The sequence below is a fragment of the Helicoverpa armigera genome, chromosome 19 (genome assembly GCF_030705265.1).
Source record: "Helicoverpa armigera isolate CAAS_96S chromosome 19, ASM3070526v1, whole genome shotgun sequence".
Classification (NCBI taxonomy): Eukaryota; Metazoa; Arthropoda; class Insecta; order Lepidoptera; family Noctuidae; genus Helicoverpa; species Helicoverpa armigera.
Window position 1 is genome coordinate 1,245,339 of NC_087138.1, and position 20,015 is coordinate 1,265,353.

The 20,015-nt window shown below is 36.7% G+C and overlaps 1 protein-coding gene across 2 annotated transcripts in view; it reads right to left on the bottom strand.

Annotated features, from left to right (window-relative positions):
- The window catches only part of LOC110373547 (uncharacterized), a 248,659-nt gene that overhangs the window by 81,911 nt on the left and 146,733 nt on the right, over window positions 1-20,015 (bottom strand). For both annotated transcript variants that reach the window (XM_064039424.1, XM_064039423.1), the window contains exon 3: window positions 15,148-15,192. The gene's annotated coding sequence lies outside the window, so the exon portion shown is untranslated. The remainder of the gene's footprint in view (window positions 1-15,147; window positions 15,193-20,015) is intronic.

The following is a 20,015-nucleotide window of genomic DNA, read 5'->3' on the forward strand; positions in this document are numbered from 1 at the left end:
ACAATCACATAGGACATTATAATTCCTAAGTATGTTATAACAAGGGTTGAAAACCCCATAGTGTGTGCTGATCTACTTTATCAGACGCTTAATAAGTAATAAAGGAATAGTACCTACTTATATAACCGAGTTGAATGACCTCTTTACTGCTACTTTCCGTTATTGACTCATAAAAAAGCCATCAAGAGTAGATATGGCAAATAAGGTGCAACCAAATTTTTGCGCAAGTTAGTTACTAGACCACAATTTTATTTAAAAAGTAATTAGTTCACAATATCATCTTCGTCTTATTGGCGTAGCGTAGTTATATCTTCTTCCATTCATCTCTGTCTGTCATCTCTCAACTAACATTCTTCTTAACCATATCGTACATCACACAAGCTATATATCGTTTCATTGGTCATCCCTCCACATTCATGCTCAAAACCTTTCTTACAATATCAATACGATCTTAATTCTTTCGCATCACATACATTACCCAAAGTCCACAATACACATGTAAATAGAAAGTATATTCACGAAATCAATACACAATTCTCATGGCCCGTCAGCCCACAGAAATCCTATTATTTATGTCCTTTCCCATCGTAATTTGTCACTTTCGGATATCTTTTATCAGGCCCCATGGGGACTCAGTTACGGATAGAAATGTTGCCTTCATTATATCAATTTAGTAAAAGTATATTGAAAAATGTGCTTGACTTTATGTTTTATATAATAAAAGGGAATTTTAGATGAATACAAATTGAGTAATGTTATGGAATTTTGCTTTTTTCTATGTTTATTAATGTGATATAGATGTTTTGTTTTTGCAAGAATGTATAATTTCTGCTACCCCGGAAACAAAGTTAAGGTATCTACTTAGGTAATACTCAAATCTAGAGGTTTATCACAGGGACCTTACTCTTCTGCTCAAATATTGTACTCGAACCAATCGACTACAACAAAAATAGACAGAGAAAATATAATCAAGGAAACAATGATTTTTTTTCGGCGTCGACTTCAATCCGCCAAGTTTAAGCCTCTACAGAAATCTTAGTTCAAAAATCAGTTTGAGCAATTCCTAAAAAAAATTCCTCGATCTGGTAGTATTTTCGCAGAAAATCTTAGCCAATACCCATTACTCCCCATTCTCCCCGCAAAACTATCAAAAGCCCTAAATATAAACAGAACTACTTTCAGTTTCTAAACTACAAACTGGTGTTTATTTCCTAAGTTCCTTTGCGTTGATAGAAAAACTTTTTTTATGATCATCATGCCGATACAAATAGGACTCTTACTGTTTATTGCACGGACATAATACTGCCTGAATTTGGGCTGTTATTTTTTATTTAACTTTGAAGTTTTTGGGCTGAAGAAGGGTAGAGTATTTTTATATTACCATCCCAAGTACTTGATAATGATAATGATTGTAGGTCATGAACAGTAGACTGTCATTGCTAACCAAATAGACAGAACATTCCAGAATTAATAAACAGTTTCCGAGTGGCCATCTGCCCAAAATGAATGACTCATCAAACGAGATAAAAAATCATGATGCAACCCCCGAAAATAAACGTACAATCCTGAATATATATTACAAAATAACCGCGGCCACTAGAGCCGACCAGGGCATAAAATATTAAAGCCACAGTGTAAACAATTACAGTATACCAACTCGGCTTTTGAAGTGGACAGTAACAACAAATTAGGTTTGAAAATTTCAAGTATGTTCTGCTGGGACAGTTTGCTGTGCGCTTGGTAATTTTGTTAAATTTTCGTGAAGCTGTAGGCTACAGGAAAAAAAATATTGAAATATGAGGATGAAAGTTTTGACGTGAATTAAAATTTATTTTGAAGGAAGGAAGGAAGGTATTATGGAAGCCTGTATGTCTCTAAAATTGATGTGTTGACTTGTATATCACTGACTGAATGTGGAGAAAATATTATTTAATGAATCCCAGATGGTACTTTTGGAAATCGATGAGGAAGTCTTGTGTTTAGTGTACACCAAGGGCTCAAGTCTTAGATGATGAAAGTCTGAAATCGCCAATCCGTCTTGACCTATCTGAACTTGTTACACTCACTAAAACTATATCCTACTTTATATCACACTCATATTTTTCCACATACACAAAAATATTTCTCTGTCCCAATTCCTCTTACAAAATCAAGTTTCGGAAAATATCTGACAATCGTATATTAGTGGTATCCGAATATAAATCAAAAGTATGTTGGAATACTTGGCCGAGGGTTCTTTGAGGATACATCAATGTCATAGAATAATGTTTACAGGCCATGGTGAGCGTGGCTAGGCAGAATCCTTAATGGCAGATATTATTTTAATGTAACAACGTAATTTGTTGGGACAGGCTTCAGTTTTGGGGGATTTTTCATGGCTCTGCGGTAACTGCAGATTTAGCAGAATAATGCGGTTATTTATGTTGTTAGGATGGGGAGTGATAAATCGGGGGATTTTTAAATATCTTATTGGCAGATAATGATGCAAAAAAAGAACTGAAAAACCTTTTCAGATTGTTGTCCAATGGAATGGCAAATACCTATTTAGTTAATCACGAAAACCAGATATGACGGAATTCTTTATATTTGCTTTATGCCGAAATTATCTTTTTCAGTGATTTCAGAGAAACCTCAGTTTTATATACGTAGAAAACAAAATCCTACTAGTCCTGCTAATCCCACTAATATTATAAATGTGAAAGTTTGTGAGAATGTATGGATGTATGTTTGTTATTCTTTCACGTAAAAACGACTAGACCAATTTGGTTGAAATTTGATATGTACGGAAGCTAGTATAAGAATAAGTTGCACTAATCTACAGTAAATAAAATGTTTTGTCCATTTCCCATAATAATGATTTCATAAACAGTAAATATTAACACAAGCAATTACTTAGAAAGCTAACACCCAGGTTTACCAGTAAAACCGATTAAGCAATGTTAACCGGAGACTTACCATCGTGTCACACCTGGTTAGTATTTCCAAGAAACTATAAGTTAGCAATTTAACTGTTTCGTCGTATATATGAAAAATTATAAATGTGGTTTTGTACTCGTGCCTAACGTGTTACTTTTTATTTCTCATAAAATAGGAACTATGTATTTTGCCACACTTTCTACGCGTAAGCAAAAACGTTTTAACGAAAACGCTGTGATTTTTTTCTCTGTTCCATGCTTAAAAACTAACATAAACTCAATATATTATTTCATCAACAGAATACATACCAAAGTTTTATTCACAACACATTGCTAAACATACACAGATTAAATAAATGCTCAATTCACAATAAGTAATATATAAGTTTAACGTAAAACCGCGGACTTGGAACATTTCGGTACATATCACAATGAACTCAAAAACTCCAGTATCATCAATCTTATCCCACAACAGTTAAGAATCAATTGGAATGATAGCTCTAGCTGTATAGCATCGTTTGTGTAGGTTATTCATTACACAAATAAGATAAGTTCGTTCCGAGCTAAACAGAGACGTCCGTAAACAAAAGACTTACTGTGGCACAAAGTAGAAGCGACAGCGAGTAGGAACTCCCAAAACAAATGATGCTTAAAGGCCTACGCAGACCGGGACGGAATGGCAAGGGATTTTAATTTTTACTAATGGACATTCAACCGTACTGTTACAGAAATACGACATAAATTGCTATGCTTTAAAATGATGCCGTGGCATTGAAAGGGATTTAATCGAAAAGACACGCCACAGGCTCCCGTGGCGGGATGCCGCGGCATACTGCGGTAGGCAACGGCATGACACGGACTCCGGCGCTCGTCACAGGCTCCCGTGGCGGGATGCCGCGGCATACTGCGGTAGGCAACGGCATGACACGGACTCCAGCGCTCGTAGTAATATACTGCTCGTAGTAATATACTTTGTCATGCCGCGGCACCCCGGGGCATGCCGTGGCAAAGTGCTGGAATGCCGCGGCACGCCGTGGCATGCCGTGGTAAAATGCTGGTATGCCGCGGTATCTAAGCAGCCGGTGTGCGCTGACTCACGGCAAAATCCCTTGCCATGACGTCCCGGTCTGCGTAGGCCCTAAGGTGAAGGCAAAGGTGAAATTCCGATCCAATCATCTATCCCATTCGGTCGAATATCAATAGATAGATCTACACACACAACATACTATTTATTACCTTAAAGCAACGATGAGTCAAAGAAAATTATGTACCAGTATTTTTTGTTCTAAGCTGCACGAATTACCTATATCTGAAGGTTTTGCGCGCATTTTGAACAAATACAGTCTTCAAACTAAAAAACACGCTAGTCATGTACTGTCATCAGAATTCAGAGCATGTGCAAAATTTTATCCTAAGCGAAGACCGGGAAGTGGGTCAAATTAAGATTCCAAGATTTTTTTAAATACAGAGTTACAATTGAAGCTATTATAAGCGTTTAAAAAAAATCGCTATCGCTTATGCTTTAAGCGTCTAAAACCTCGAACATTCATCAAGGCCCGCCCTAAGACTAATTACACAGAATGATTTACTAACTGCATTCTAAATGTGGATTTGCTCATTTTAAAATGGGTGTTTTAAAGTTGAGTTAAACACGTGCAAAACATGTGTTTGAGGCGAGGTTGCACGTGACGGTGTTAAAACAAACAGTGGGATTTTGAGTAAAAAATGCAATGTGAAAGGATTTTAATGTTGTTTACGGTAGATTCTTGAGCCAGCGTGGTGATTAACGGTCATTCCTTTTCAGTGTGAGAAGAGGCCTGTGCCCTGCAATGGGATAATAAAATGGCTTATGATCGTAGACTTTAGTTGGAGCTCTATACTGGTCTGAATTCACTGAATGGTGATTCTTGATAGGATATTATTGGCCTGAACTATGAAAGATACTCAAATCCAAAACTTCTCCGATTACCTAAAATTTCTTATGAAGGAAGTCATCCGTGGAATATCGATATTCATAAAAGTCTTTGGTAATAAAAATGTAGATACAAAAGAAAGTATATAATCAAGATCTGTATAGCGAGAGATATGATCTATAGTAACATCACAAAAAGTATAATATTGACTTGAAAGAAGAAGATTTTTTTGACAGAAAAAATATACCTACTTGAACGAATATTTTTATTAGGTGACTAGAGGCAGTGATATGAGAATTTCTATGAAATATAGAAATCATCCCGAAGCAGATACAAAAACCAGAGATAAGATAAACATTAGGATAAGTGTTCTCGTTCTAGTTTTATTCAACAAAAAATATGGATTCTGCGTAAAACTAGGAGCTGTGACCTTTTCAAAGGTTAAAAGTAAAGCTGAAATAACAATCGTGGGATATGGAACACGCATTTACTTTTAAAAACGTTCGGTACTGTTACCTTTTTAAAGCATCCTGTATGGTGAGACTTACATATGAATTCACTTATTTATGACTTATTAGTATGGTGAATGAGATCCTAGTTAGAAAATTACTTAGTTGGCCTGCATAGCGTCTATTATCTGAATTCGAAAATTCTAAAATCACCAATACTAAATACCGCAATTCAAGCTCATTCTTTCTATGTATTCTGAGAACCAGCCTGTTCTAGAAGTAGTACAAAAAGGCTGATGACGACTCACAATCACGTTCTCTTTCAAACAAACTTCTACTCCACACTAGTTTTCAACACCACATAGTAATATCGCATCAAAGAACCTTTTAACCACAATTTCATCTTCAAAGGTCGTCTCGGTCTAGATTCTGAACTTTCTTCCGTCGATAGTTATTACCGTCGTTTGCCACTTCCCGACCTCCTAAGATTTTACGACGCGTAACTTTTAACGTGTCTTCTCCAACTAAGGGTGAGTCTACACGGTGCTAGCTTGCGCATGTTGAGGCACATGCGCAGGTTACATGCATTTAGAAAACCGGCCAAGTGCGAGTCGGACTCGCGCAAAAAGGGTTCCGTAGCATTCCTATTTATAAAACGGACACGTGAATTTTTCACGTTTGTTGTTTAAAATATTCATTTTAGTTTTCAGTATTTGTTGTTATAGCGGCAACAGAAATACATCATCTGTGAAAATTTCAACTCTTTAACTATAACGGTTCATGAGATACAGCCTGCTGACAGACGGACGGAAGGACAGAGGAGCGAAAACAATAGGGTCCTGTTTTACCCTTTGGGAACGGAACCTTAAAAACGTGCGGGTCCAGCGACTCGCGCATGTACCAAAGCTAAATACCCACCCGCGTGCTCTTGTCACTTGCGCATGTTAACTTGCTCCAGCTACATGCACCGTGTAGACGCACCCTTATGATAGTAAGTGCCTAAAGTGATGTAGGAGGACTGAAAGGAACATTTTTGGTGATAGGCGGAGCTGAAATGTGTTTGGAAAGATAGGTGGTCGTGTGTAGGTTGACTGGGTTTTAATCATAAAAGGATAATCGATATTTTATTTGATGCTGATGACTTGGTATTGATAGTGAAGGCAAAACCGAATGCTATTTATTATAAATATAATATTCGTATTGAAAGTTTGGATTCTAGCTTATCATTTATTCAGAGGATGGTTACATTGACCTTTGAAAGTAACCATATCGCAATCTTAAAAAAAAATTGTTCATCGGCAAGGATATTGAGCCCTGACCTTCACCTGCGCAGAAGTGATTTATTGGTTTATTGCCATAAGTGTACGGTGCGCAAAGCGATCCCCACTCTTTCGCCGAGAGCTCATTATCCGTGCCGATAACTATAGTAACATTCATTGAGGTTAAGATCAATTGCGTTTACCAAATAATAATGTTAAAATAAGCGAAGCCCGAGTCCAAGTCTACGTAGACAGCATCACGTTTAACATATTTCTAAAGCCCGCATATTTTCAGTTCACTATAAAGACTGGAGTATAAAATATCTACAAAAGATTTTCATATGCAAGCGTGCATCGAGATACATGTAATCATTTTAATGCAAGCTCCATTCTAGTCGAGGAAGCTAAAACACAAAGTGCATTAGTTTTATTTTGCAAAACTAGTCTGTCTATACTAATATTATAAAGTGGTTAAGCTCGTGAAGATGTACGGGATAATTCTAGATCTAGAAAGAAAGAAAGAAAGAAAGAAAAACCATTTTATTTAACACACAAATGACGCAGAAAACAAACACACACAAATACAAACAAATATAACAATGGACAAAACAAACAGTGAAACAAAAAAGAAAAGCGCTGCAGCTGCGTCACTTATGCGTGAAAAGGGGCAACGCTCAGCATAATGCTGTGTCTCGCACACGCAGGCACGAGACAACAGCGCTGGTTTTCAGCGCTGACCGATTTGAAAAACCACACGAATAAAAGGTTATTTGAAGGCCAAAGCCTGCCGGGGCTGCGGGATTGTTCGAAGGAGTTACCGCGGCCCTAGTACATAAAAGGCCTACGAAGAAACACGATGGGTTTTTAGTTAGTAAAAGTTGACACTCCCTCACCGTTGCTAACCCACAGCGGGAGGGGGCTATAGTTTATCCTGATTCGCGAAGCAGTCGACATGAAACACGGGTGAAACGGCGGCCTAAAGCTATAGTTCCAAATAAACCGAAATATTATCTATCTAATCTTCAATTTTCTCCATTCGCCCTTGCCAGAAGGCTTTAAGATGATCGCTTAGAATTAATACTTTCGATAATACCTACATTTAGCTGCGCTGTTCATGAATAATGCAAATAGGTTGCCCGTTCTCATATAATCCTTTAGCGATCCTAGATAGATTCTTCAGGGATTTATTAATGGCCGTTGTGGAATTTAGAGACAGATTAAAATACCTATTAGTAGAGAAGATATTTATGCCTGAATGTAGACCTATACCTACGTACAATAGGGGACACTTGTGATCAACTAAGTAAATTATTGCCTGTCTTCAAGAAAGAAAGAGGTCTAGCTTTGTCCCGTTGACCTTAAAAATCAAACACTTTCGTTATAGGAGAAATCTTTAACCAGGGCCACAGCTCAAAACTTGTAAATGGTCAATAACAGAGAAGAAGTAAATGTTTGATTTTTATACTCGTGTGAATATAGAAGTGGTGAACATAGTGACATCATGTAACCAACCATAGGATTGCAATGACATATCGCATTTAACAACTATATCCCAACCAAAGATTTAAACATAAAACGCTCAACAGTAATGCAACCAATAAACTACTTAAACAGTAAACTGAATAGCTTAATAACACAGAACAAGATTAAGCAAGACTGCACTTAGCACAAATAGATAATGTACAGAGAAAGTTAGCACTCTCACTTTCCTAACTAGTGGAGTGCGAAGTGAACTTAAGTGTATCGATAAGCAAACACTTCTTATGTTACACTAGTCACGTGTAACGCGTATTCTGCAAGCTGGCTTAAGAAACAAGAGCAAATGCTGGAACAGATTTTTGAATTTTTCTGTATTAATATTATAAAGAGAAAGACTTTGTATGTTTGTTTGTTTGTAATGGATAAAATCAAAAACTACTACACTGATTTAAAAAAATCTTATACTTTTGGAAAGCTACACTCTTTCATAGGCTTAATTTTATCGAGAAACCGGCAAGTGTTCGCGGGTAAAACCGCGGTAAATCGGCTACAACGATCAGAAATCAGCTCAAAATGGCGACCACGGGAGCGATAATACTTAAGAATAATAACTTAACCACCCAAGTAGGTATATTCACCCATCCGTAGACTAACCGAGAAACACAGTTAAATTCAAATCAACACCAACACTATTAAACCAGTTTGCTAAACCAAAATTCCAGTTAACTTTTACTGGCTCAGTTTTTGCAAACAAAACTTTATGATAATCCACAAAAAAGCTAGTCTGACTAAGCTTGGCTTGGAACAGAAAACAGTACAAAACTAATGGATTAAAAAAACTCTAGTACGCCACTCAAAGTAATCAGGCTTCGCTTGTCAGGCATAAAAAACGGCCAAGTGTGCGTTGGGCTCGAATAGCGTCGGTTCTGAGCTATGAAAGTGAAATATACATATTAATGTGTTGGGTTTTCAAACTTCTAGTTTTGTTAAATAGACACCTAATTATGTTTGTGTCCGTTCATTGCTGTTTAAACGTGTGTATTTATGAATTAGTATCATAAATATCACTGGCTATTATTATATTATTATCACGGACCTACCAACTGCTCTAAGTACTTACTACGCATATGCGCACTCCTGGTTCAGCTACGGCATCATCATGTGGGGAAACAGCACCGACGCACCATCACTCTTCACTCTACAAAAGAAACTAATCCGCATACTAACAAACATAGAACAAACAGACAGCTGCAAACCCTATTTCCAAAAACACAAAATACTCACATTACCAAGCATCTACATATTAGAAATATGTAAATTCGTTAGGAGATACTCAAAGTTCTTTACCAAACGCGGAGACAAACACACCAATAGATCACTGAGACACAAAAATATGCTGATGCTACCTACCTCCAACATGACACTACACTCCAACAGCCCCTACGTGATGTGCATCAAAATATATAATAAATTACCCAACAAAATCAAGGACGAAACAAGTGACACAAAGTTCCTACATACACTAAAACAAATTTTAATAAAAAAAGCATACTATACAATCAACGAGTATATTACCGACAGAAAAAATATACCTACTTGAACGAATATTTTTATTAGGTGACTAGAGGCAGTGATATGAGAATTTCTATGAAATATAGAAATCATCCCGAAGCAGATACAAAAACCAGAGATAAGATAAACATTAGGATAAGTGTTCTCGTTCTAGTTTTATTCAACAAAAAATATGGATTCTGCGTAAAACTAGGAGCTGTGACCTTTTCAAAGGTTAAAAGTAAAGCTGAAATAACAATCGTGGGATATGGAACACGCATTTACTTTTAAAAACGTTCGGTACTGTTACCTTTTTAAAGCATCCTGTATGGTGAGACTTACATATGAATTCACTTATTTATGACTTATTAGTATGGTGAATGAGATCCTAGTTAGAAAATTACTTAGTTGGCCTGCATAGCGTCTATTATCTGAATTCGAAAATTCTAAAATCACCAATACTAAATACCGCAATTCAAGCTCATTCTTTCTATGTATTCTGAGAACCAGCCTGTTCTAGAAGTAGTACAAAAAGGCTGATGACGACTCACAATCACGTTCTCTTTCAAACAAACTTCTACTCCACACTAGTTTTCAACACCACATAGTAATATCGCATCAAAGAACCTTTTAACCACAATTTCATCTTCAAAGGTCGTCTCGGTCTAGATTCTGAACTTTCTTCCGTCGATAGTTATTACCGTCGTTTGCCACTTCCCGACCTCCTAAGATTTTACGACGCGTAACTTTTAACGTGTCTTCTCCAACTAAGGGTGAGTCTACACGGTGCTAGCTTGCGCATGTTGAGGCACATGCGCAGGTTACATGCATTTAGAAAACCGGCCAAGTGCGAGTCGGACTCGCGCAAAAAGGGTTCCGTAGCATTCCTATTTATAAAACGGACACGTGAATTTTTCACGTTTGTTGTTTAAAATATTCATTTTAGTTTTCAGTATTTGTTGTTATAGCGGCAACAGAAATACATCATCTGTGAAAATTTCAACTCTTTAACTATAACGGTTCATGAGATACAGCCTGCTGACAGACGGACGGAAGGACAGAGGAGCGAAAACAATAGGGTCCTGTTTTACCCTTTGGGAACGGAACCTTAAAAACGTGCGGGTCCAGCGACTCGCGCATGTACCAAAGCTAAATACCCACCCGCGTGCTCTTGTCACTTGCGCATGTTAACTTGCTCCAGCTACATGCACCGTGTAGACGCACCCTTATGATAGTAAGTGCCTAAAGTGATGTAGGAGGACTGAAAGGAACATTTTTGGTGATAGGCGGAGCTGAAATGTGTTTGGAAAGATAGGTGGTCGTGTGTAGGTTGACTGGGTTTTAATCATAAAAGGATAATCGATATTTTATTTGATGCTGATGACTTGGTATTGATAGTGAAGGCAAAACCGAATGCTATTTATTATAAATATAATATTCGTATTGAAAGTTTGGATTCTAGCTTATCATTTATTCAGAGGATGGTTACATTGACCTTTGAAAGTAACCATATCGCAATCTTAAAAAAAAATTGTTCATCGGCAAGGATATTGAGCCCTGACCTTCACCTGCGCAGAAGTGATTTATTGGTTTATTGCCATAAGTGTACGGTGCGCAAAGCGATCCCCACTCTTTCGCCGAGAGCTCATTATCCGTGCCGATAACTATAGTAACATTCATTGAGGTTAAGATCAATTGCGTTTACCAAATAATAATGTTAAAATAAGCGAAGCCCGAGTCCAAGTCTACGTAGACAGCATCACGTTTAACATATTTCTAAAGCCCGCATATTTTCAGTTCACTATAAAGACTGGAGTATAAAATATCTACAAAAGATTTTCATATGCAAGCGTGCATCGAGATACATGTAATCATTTTAATGCAAGCTCCATTCTAGTCGAGGAAGCTAAAACACAAAGTGCATTAGTTTTATTTTGCAAAACTAGTCTGTCTATACTAATATTATAAAGTGGTTAAGCTCGTGAAGATGTACGGGATAATTCTAGATCTAGAAAGAAAGAAAGAAAGAAAGAAAAACCATTTTATTTAACACACAAATGACGCAGAAAACAAACACACACAAATACAAACAAATATAACAATGGACAAAACAAACAGTGAAACAAAAAAGAAAAGCGCTGCAGCTGCGTCACTTATGCGTGAAAAGGGGCAACGCTCAGCATAATGCTGTGTCTCGCACACGCAGGCACGAGACAACAGCGCTGGTTTTCAGCGCTGACCGATTTGAAAAACCACACGAATAAAAGGTTATTTGAAGGCCAAAGCCTGCCGGGGCTGCGGGATTGTTCGAAGGAGTTACCGCGGCCCTAGTACATAAAAGGCCTACGAAGAAACACGATGGGTTTTTAGTTAGTAAAAGTTGACACTCCCTCACCGTTGCTAACCCACAGCGGGAGGGGGCTATAGTTTATCCTGATTCGCGAAGCAGTCGACATGAAACACGGGTGAAACGGCGGCCTAAAGCTATAGTTCCAAATAAACCGAAATATTATCTATCTAATCTTCAATTTTCTCCATTCGCCCTTGCCAGAAGGCTTTAAGATGATCGCTTAGAATTAATACTTTCGATAATACCTACATTTAGCTGCGCTGTTCATGAATAATGCAAATAGGTTGCCCGTTCTCATATAATCCTTTAGCGATCCTAGATAGATTCTTCAGGGATTTATTAATGGCCGTTGTGGAATTTAGAGACAGATTAAAATACCTATTAGTAGAGAAGATATTTATGCCTGAATGTAGACCTATACCTACGTACAATAGGGGACACTTGTGATCAACTAAGTAAATTATTGCCTGTCTTCAAGAAAGAAAGAGGTCTAGCTTTGTCCCGTTGACCTTAAAAATCAAACACTTTCGTTATAGGAGAAATCTTTAACCAGGGCCACAGCTCAAAACTTGTAAATGGTCAATAACAGAGAAGAAGTAAATGTTTGATTTTTATACTCGTGTGAATATAGAAGTGGTGAACATAGTGACATCATGTAACCAACCATAGGATTGCAATGACATATCGCATTTAACAACTATATCCCAACCAAAGATTTAAACATAAAACGCTCAACAGTAATGCAACCAATAAACTACTTAAACAGTAAACTGAATAGCTTAATAACACAGAACAAGATTAAGCAAGACTGCACTTAGCACAAATAGATAATGTACAGAGAAAGTTAGCACTCTCACTTTCCTAACTAGTGGAGTGCGAAGTGAACTTAAGTGTATCGATAAGCAAACACTTCTTATGTTACACTAGTCACGTGTAACGCGTATTCTGCAAGCTGGCTTAAGAAACAAGAGCAAATGCTGGAACAGATTTTTGAATTTTTCTGTATTAATATTATAAAGAGAAAGACTTTGTATGTTTGTTTGTTTGTAATGGATAAAATCAAAAACTACTACACTGATTTAAAAAAATCTTATACTTTTGGAAAGCTACACTCTTTCATAGGCTTAATTTTATCGAGAAACCGGCAAGTGTTCGCGGGTAAAACCGCGGTAAATCGGCTACAACGATCAGAAATCAGCTCAAAATGGCGACCACGGGAGCGATAATACTTAAGAATAATAACTTAACCACCCAAGTAGGTATATTCACCCATCCGTAGACTAACCGAGAAACACAGTTAAATTCAAATCAACACCAACACTATTAAACCAGTTTGCTAAACCAAAATTCCAGTTAACTTTTACTGGCTCAGTTTTTGCAAACAAAACTTTATGATAATCCACAAAAAAGCTAGTCTGACTAAGCTTGGCTTGGAACAGAAAACAGTACAAAACTAATGGATTAAAAAAACTCTAGTACGCCACTCAAAGTAATCAGGCTTCGCTTGTCAGGCATAAAAAACGGCCAAGTGTGCGTTGGGCTCGAATAGCGTCGGTTCTGAGCTATGAAAGTGAAATATACATATTAATGTGTTGGGTTTTCAAACTTCTAGTTTTGTTAAATAGACACCTAATTATGTTTGTGTCCGTTCATTGCTGTTTAAACGTGTGTATTTATGAATTAGTATCATAAATATCACTGGCTATTATTATATTATTATCACGGACCTACCAACTGCTCTAAGTACTTACTACGCATATGCGCACTCCTGGTTCAGCTACGGCATCATCATGTGGGGAAACAGCACCGACGCACCATCACTCTTCACTCTACAAAAGAAACTAATCCGCATACTAACAAACATAGAACAAACAGACAGCTGCAAACCCTATTTCCAAAAACACAAAATACTCACATTACCAAGCATCTACATATTAGAAATATGTAAATTCGTTAGGAGATACTCAAAGTTCTTTACCAAACGCGGAGACAAACACACCAATAGATCACTGAGACACAAAAATATGCTGATGCTACCTACCTCCAACATGACACTACACTCCAACAGCCCCTACGTGATGTGCATCAAAATATATAATAAATTACCCAACAAAATCAAGGACGAAACAAGTGACACAAAGTTCCTACATACACTAAAACAAATTTTAATAAAAAAAGCATACTATACAATCAACGAGTATATTACCGATAAAGAAATAACTTAAAATTAATAAAAACAACATATAAAGAAAAATAACTATAAAACGAAGTTATGCTACACAAAGATATACGCAATATTATAATATAAATAAATACTTAAATAATATACTACATACTACCTACTATATTACATTAAACGCCTTCCTCTCTTCTAACTATTTGCTGTGCCCATCAGGGTCCATAATTGTGACTACCTCTATTATTTTATATTTTCCACCAAATGTACATTATGGAATGCAATAAATGATATGATATGATATTACTTTGGACAAAAAAGTGCATAGCTAGCCAACGTGACGATGCTACCAGCGTCCTGGGCATATCCTCAGTCAACAGTGATGGGAAGGATATTTTCATTCTTATTTATAAAATTAAATAAAAAATCATCTGTGACAAAACTGACGAATATAAGCCTACTTTTTACCCTTAGCTTCATCGCATCGATTTTTCATTGCAATTTCGTTACAGAACCCTAAAAACATTAGACGTACGAGACATACTTTAGGACTGTAAAAATGTGATCCCTTTCTGCGTATGTAATGTTAGCTGTATCGTAAGTCAAATTGTCACATATTTCTGCCCGAGATGGGTGTCGTGTACGCTTCGATATCTTTTAATATCTTAATGTATTATACTAGGTCCTACACACGGTTTACTGGTACGAGTATAATAATCATTGGCACGAATCTTGAGCGCTGACCTTCACCTGCGCAGAAGTAATTTATTGTGTCCCTTTTGTGGTATGGAGTGAGGCGCAGGGGCGGGGTAAAGCGGTGATTGGCCCGCAGTGCATCGCGTCATAGCCGTCACTCGGGATTGGTTCTTTGCTAATAAATCACTTCTGCTGATGTAGGTCAGAGCTCAAGTTTCATGCCGATAACTATGTATATATAAAGTACGTTGATGGAAGAGATAATTATTCAACCTGTAAATAAAAGTAGAAAATAACTATAATTATTAGAAGAACAAAGTTATTCTGATTTACTGTTCGTTTTTTAGATAAACACTTACCTTATTTTTATGAAGAATTTCTTCAGTCACGAGACAAGTTCACATCTGAAACGAAAAAGAAAAAACTAAATTTAATACAAAAAAAATATAATGAAAATTTTTTTAAATTATTATTAAAGCTTTCTGAGCATCAGTCTATAAGGTAACTTTGTGAAGAGAAATAAAGAGTTATTAAAAAGTATTAAAGAATAGGTATGTTTAGTCTTTGACGTAACAGAGAACTTTATTTCTGTTCGTATTGTCTATTTATATGTTTTTATTAAGTATCGATGATTAGTTTAATTTTAGAAAAACCTCTTCCCATTACTGTGGTTTATTTTAGGTAAAATGTTGTGCCTATTAATAATTTTATTTAAACGGGTATTGTGTAGGTAGAAATTACTTGGTTTGCGTTATTTTCATGTAAGGTTATTGAGCTCTTACAAACTATGCTGTTAGGTTGTAAATAATTATAGTTATGCCAATAAAAATATGAACATCCTACTTTATGGGAAGTCGTTCAATAATACCATATTCAAATAGATTACAATCAAAACTTACATTTTATAACATTACAACTTAAATTATACTCGTTCGAAAATCTCCATGAACTACCTTTATACATAGTACAGACAAAAAACTATGAACTCAATTCTTATGGAAATTACCATCCGACTAGGATGGTCCATTCAAGTCCACAAAATTATTAATTAATGCGGCAACACGGTTCAGTGTAATCATGTGCAGGCGACTCCATGGTTTTCATTAGCCAGCTCTCAAAGGCGTGATTTATGCTACTTATATTTTGTAAAAGCCTTTGAAATGGTATGGAGTAGTTTGTTGTGAAGTAACTAGTATAGCTTTTACTTAAGTGTCTGATTGTAGCTGTCTATAGGGAGAAGGTGCTATGCGTTTTAGATAAATGGCGATTCAAAAATGGTTTAAATATGGAATGCGAATATGTCCCCCTACATATTTGACTGAGGATACTCCCCCACGTCAGACTTCTTGTAGGACAGATAAATCGAACCGATTTTTGTAGGACTAACTAGGATTTTCTGACAGACATTTGTAAGACGTGGGCGTTGCACTATTGTTGTCAGTGTGTTCTACTTTTCTCCTACAAAAAGACATTGTGAACTTAACTATGGTTAGACCTAGACAGTAAATTAGAATAGCCTTCAAGACACTACTTAAATGTGCCTCGGGCGTTCACTAGGCTGTCAAGCTATGACTATACCTATAAATATTTCGCCTTTACCTGTTTCACCTGAGCTTAGTTTGACGTGAGCAAAAAATGTCAGACTGCTGAAAAATAATAACCTCAATTTTATGTTGTAAGGACTATATTTTATCGAGTAACAGACTTTTATATTTGCTTAACCGTTCTTTAGGTAAAAAACTAAAAAAAGTAATATATGCACCTTTGGTAAGACATCGTTTTGACAGTTATAAAATAATATACAAAGGTAATATTCATTCTACAACTGACTTTTACAATTTTGCATACATATACATAGTTACCTACCTATATTCCGTAATAGGTACATACATTTTCGCAGTTTCGCAGTCGAAATTGATCGCAATAATAGTAAATTGAAGGAGAAAAGATAATTGCTGGACAAAGGCACACTAACGAGCTAGTTCTTTTGAATATAGAGAAATGGTAATGGCCAGGGAAAATGCTTGGAGAAGAATTGTTGTGCAAATTGCTGAGTAACTGCTCGTTTTTTCCTATTGAACTTTTATTTCACGTGTGTTTTGGTTATGTACGTGATAAAGATATGATAAAATTATGAGTTAGGAACATTTTTACTGGTGGCAACGCTCGAAAGATTGAGAAGTGTGGAGACAAAATGGGGAGGCCTTTGCCCAGCAGTGGTAAAATACAGAATAAGGAACAAAAAAAGCATCTTATATGTATGCATAGATTAACAAAAAATCTAACAGACGTTGACGAGTACCGTATCAGTATTCGACTTTTTTGATCTCCACTACAGGATAGTTTATTCTACCTACAAAAAACTCTCATAACACATTTTTTGATGAAAATATAAAAAGTATATCGATAGCTACATAAAAAAAAGCTCTTTCACCAGTTCACAATCTTCCATAGATAACACATTTCTTTCGCAAATGACTGATGAAGGAAGCACAGGTAATGTGACTCGAGTCAGACAAATCGATTCTTGGAAATTGATGGTTTTCCTTACATTTGCAAAGATAAAATATTCTGAGCAAACAATTTGTTTAGCAATATGGAATTTTATTCCTAGAATAAAAATTAATGCTTCTTCTCAGTTTTACGGGAATAACATGAAACTGTTGTTTTACTTAGAAATTGAGAATAATGTGAGTATATTTAATATTCAAAATTCCAAGAATTTTTCTTCCATTAAGTTCTGCCGCCAGAAGCATAAGTCTCCACTCAAAGTATTAATGCCATTTATTACGGAAAGGACTTACTATTTTCTTATCAATCTTTCCAAATCTTAAATTCCACGAACAAAGTACCGAAGGACCAAATCAATTTACATTTCTAATAGAAAGAAAGTCCAAAGGCTTGTTATCTGAGGTCAACGATACACCTTGTTATCTCCCTTCTCTAAGACCCGGTGTCGAGTTGTTTGCAAAATGAATTTAACATATCATGAGCCTCGGGCCCCATTTTATAGGAGATCGATCCCATATATTGGCAGCCTTCAGTTTATTGAATACTCGTGAAGACGACGTTTTCGCAAATTGCGTGTTTCAGCGTGCAGGGGATTTTTAAAGCTGAATTTTAGGTGCTTTTTCGTCCTTTGGTTCGATTGAACGCAAAAGGGTGGTCCTTTTTTTAGTAAATTGATTCTGTCAGTCTTGAAATGGTATTATGGTGTACGCTACGGCAGGCATTGCTTAAAAAATAACGGATGTTACTAAAACCATGTGTAAAAATGTCGCAGCAAATAATAGAAATTCCTGCGTTTTCCCATGAGTTTACGGGGACCCCATATATAAAGAGCTACGTGCCTCTCGCACCTCTTCCACATTGTCCACATTCATTCATCTTTTCACGCATGCGTGCCGATCGCTAGTATTAAGCGGATGTGCGCTTTGAAGTCCCTAGTAATGGCTGTTCGTGCTAACACCATAATATAAACATTTCAGAAAATATGAAAACCATCTGGCAACAATCGCCGAACCGTTCATTCATACAGTATTTCTATTGCCCCTTGTTAATAACGGTACTAATAATTCCCTTCAGATGTCGAATGAATTAACCTCCAATTTATTTGCGGAGCAGAAAACAATCAAACATCTGTTATAATTGATTACTCGTAGTTTGCAGATTATTAATATACCCGACGACCGACATTTACGCCGTTCCTAGCACGGAACAAAGACGATTTTGCTCTCAATACTTTGCCAATTAATCTTGTCGGTACCGAAAATATTCGCCCGAAAATAGGCTTAAGGTGGCAAGGAAGTTTCCATGGCTGGTGATTCCGACAAATTAGAACCACCTATAAAAATCTGAACAGGTATCGAAACGAAATTCCGAAGAGGTTTTGCGGTGTTACTTGGAAAGTTTGCAGGAGAGAGATATCAATTTATGGCCGAAGGTTTTATGACGATAGTAAAAAGAACTTTTGGGTCATCTCCGGGTGTTTTGTTGGAAGTTTCAGCATTTCGCGGGTCCCGGCCGCGACGGGATATACAGAAATGTCACTTGGAAAGTTTTAGGCTGATGCTCTACATGTTGTTTGCACTAAGTGCACAGTAATGGCTTATTAATGTCATGAAGGCTTTTATCTTTGATGGTTTTCTTCAGCTTCCTGCGTCATACTAAATTACGTTGACACAGTTTGTCAATTTCCCTCAGTCTACATCATTAACGCGTGAAGTTCCTACGCATTTCCAAGTACATGTTATCAAGGATATACGGAACATGAAGTACAAAGACGATGAAACGTAGAAGCCGTTCAAAGTAATTTCAGCTATAAATATAATATTTTCTGTTCTACGTTTTCTCGTTTGCTTAAATTGGGTCTCTAAAATACGCCCAACATTATTTTTAATGGTGGTGCCATTTCGTTACTTTAATTCACGTCTTTCATAATCAGTTGGCTCGTCAAGATAATCCTCGCAATCGTGCTTTGTAAATGAAACGTGGCGGGAATTTACCAGAGGTATTATACGAAAATGTTGAAGCTTAGTAGCAAAACTAAGTAATAGTATAATATTCGTAACCTTTTATATGAAAGCGTTGAGATTAAACAGCCGCAAATTTGATATTGTAGACACTGACGCTGCAAAGCTTGTGTACACTGGGGTAAAGCGTTATCTACTAGTCCCTCGGTTGTTTTAGCCGAAATCTTTCCCTCAAGGCTTTCAACACTAAACCGGAGCACCGTAAAATATCACTATAAATAAAATCGTAGCTTCATTGCCCTCAAAGGGGCGGGAGATATTGCACTTAGTGAGGCTCGCAGCGTCGTTATTTCATTATGATTTTATTTATTGTGTTCACGGCAAGTGTCTCTCTTATTTGATTTTCCTCTCGACACTAAGTTTTATTGGCTTGCCACTATGCAGGAGTGCCTTCTGTAGCGACTTCGAGTCTGTAATGACTTCAAGTAAAGTTAAGAAGTCGCTTCGTTGCGAGTTTGTCTTGTATTTGAGTGCTAAGAAAAACAGAGCGTTCTGATTGGTTGACTTTCTAAACTGGCAACTTGATGAGGCTGACTTAGTTGTTCAGTTTCGTATATCAATTACTTTGATAACATTGAATGTTAAATGTATTTCTTTGAGTAAATTGAATTCGTTTAACTTTTACTGCCCCAGTTTTTATTCATACTTACTTATGAGACATCTGTGGTCTTCGAATTTATTTCTGGGGAAGTTAC